We start from the raw sequence: 2,476 nt of genomic DNA, 5'->3' as shown, positions 1-2,476 counted from the left end.
TGCAGTACTGAGGCTCTCCTTTTTTCCTTTAGCTTTCTGAGGATAGTTTCCTACCATTTCAATGCTTAATAATATAATGATTTCATGACATCCCTGGTATTTTCAAGAATTTTTAAAAAATAATGAAAAAAGAAATTGTAAAGTAGCAATTGTGGAGACCATCTTACCAAATTTGCAATTGTGGAGACCAAGGTTTGTGTGAGCTGGTTTTTCTTGGCAGATTCTGAAATGGACATGTGATTGTAATCATGGAAGGCAGAAGCCAGAAGTTGGTGGGTCCTTTTCTTCATTTCTGTGGGTAGTGGTGGCTAGGCCTTGGCCAGGCACCCATGTGAATATCCACGAGTTACATGATTTCATGTCTAGAACAAAAATTGTGCCACAAAATGGTTTTCTCTTCAATATAATTCCAAGTCATTTTCATGTTTTTAACAAGGAAATAATATCTTCATGCCCCAAGTTTTATTGGTTATTAATAATACCCTTTAATAGCTAGGTACAAAAATGGCTAAATCAGATCCCAGATGATTTCTTCCTCAAAGGTAGGTCATATTAAGGCCATATTTATTTTTCTTCCTCAAACCGGTTATGACATTAATAAATTTTGTGATATATGCATTAAAAAGACGTTAGGCTAGATTAAGTCCATTTCTTTTAGCTGCTAGGATCCTTGATCAAAAAACGGCTTAGGATATATTGCATATATTATTTTGGTAGAAAGTTATATTGCATTTTTTAGTCCTTGAACTCTTTTAAGGTTTTATTTAGATCTTTTTTCTATGGCAGTTTGGTCCTCTTCAACTTAACCTATTGGCCATTGAAAATTAGTTCAACTAGCAATATGATAAAATTTAGAGAGTTTCTGATAGAAGAGTTAAATTGGCAAGTAATAATATGTGGAGTGAAATAGTTGAATAGTAGAAAAGCATTATTCCCAAATGAATCTATAAACAATTTGGATGAATTTTATTGGCTTGATCAGGTTTAAGGATTCAATTTGTGAAGAAAAGAAATTAAAATTTATGGTGTCAAGGGAAAAGCAGTACAGCTGAATACAAACATTTTGGATTTTTTTTTTTTTTTTTTTTTTTTTGGTTTTTTTTTTTTTTTTTTTTTTTTTTTGCAACAAATTATAAAACCACAACTTCGATGTGAGAAAAGAACAATCTTTTGGAAGCGATTTACAATGAGGACGACGCTTTCATACCAAGTCTGGCCACATTTGTTGCCGTGAAAAGAAATGTTGGATTTGAGTTTTGATTCTAATGTGTTCACATGTGTAGTCACAAATTAACTGAACGCTTTTTTTTTTACATTGGTATTTGGTAGGCAGCAGCTTTCTGAGAATGAAAGTTGTTGAGGACAAAATTCAATACTGGTGAGAACTTGGGGCAAGTTTCCAAGAAGAATTTAGGAATGAATAGTGACGGGAACTTGTGGACAAACATCACATGCTTTGGTGAGTTCTAAGAAGGCCACAACAGGACCCACATGAACGAACTCCTAATTAAAAGGACTAAAGTACCCTTGATATATCCCAGTAGTTCATGTCATCTTTTACAAAAATTTTAATTTTAATTTAGAAATAGTAAAAAATAAGCCAATATAAAAAGCTTAAAAAAGTATATAGGTAAACTTTTAATTATAGAAATTAATAGGCCATAACTTGTCAAATTATGGTTCATAACCAGATAAGTTATGGACAAACTTGTCAAGTTATGGTCCATAACTAGACAAGTTATGAACAAAAACTGTGAATAACTTGTCAAGTTATGGTTCAAAACCAGACAAGTTATGGACAAAAACAGTAATTTAACCTATTTATTAACTTATGTAAACTATTGGCCTATTAATTTTAATTCATCTCAAGTCTCGGCATATTTTCCTCTTTCTCCCATTTTAATTCAAGCTTTGTATTCAAATCTATAAATAAATAAACAACTCTTAAAGCCCTACGGACCTTTCTAATTCACTTTGAACTTGTTTAATCTGAATTCGACCACCATCATCCACATGCACATGACAAAGAAGATACTTCACCTTCTATTTTGTGTTTCGTAATGACTTGTATCAATAATAGAAAGCATCAAAAGAAGCAGCACATGATCTGGCATGTGACAGATCACAACTCTGTACATTGCATTTTGATAAGTTTTGCTTTCATCTTTGAGGGCAAAACACATAAATTATCATCAAAATACATCAAAATAAGTGGGTTAGTTGGGGCAAGCTTTTTGACTGTGAGCTAAGACTTAGGAATGAGTGGGGTCAAGCAATTAGTGCAAACCATGTTGACAAGAAACTTCCATTCATGGGACATGTTGAAGTCGCACATTATTTATCCCATATGTTGTTCAAGTACAATTAAATTACGGTGCAAAAGAATTGACAAGGGGGAAAAAAAATCATCTTAAATAGGCTGGATTGAGAAATACAACTTGAAGAAAGAATGAATTTAGTTCTTGAATTTCCCTTC

This window comes from Morus notabilis, unplaced genomic scaffold (assembly GCF_000414095.1).
Source record: "Morus notabilis unplaced genomic scaffold, ASM41409v2 Scaffold176, whole genome shotgun sequence".
NCBI classification, from domain to species: Eukaryota; Viridiplantae; Streptophyta; class Magnoliopsida; order Rosales; family Moraceae; genus Morus; species Morus notabilis.
This window is presented reverse-complemented; position numbering follows the sequence as displayed.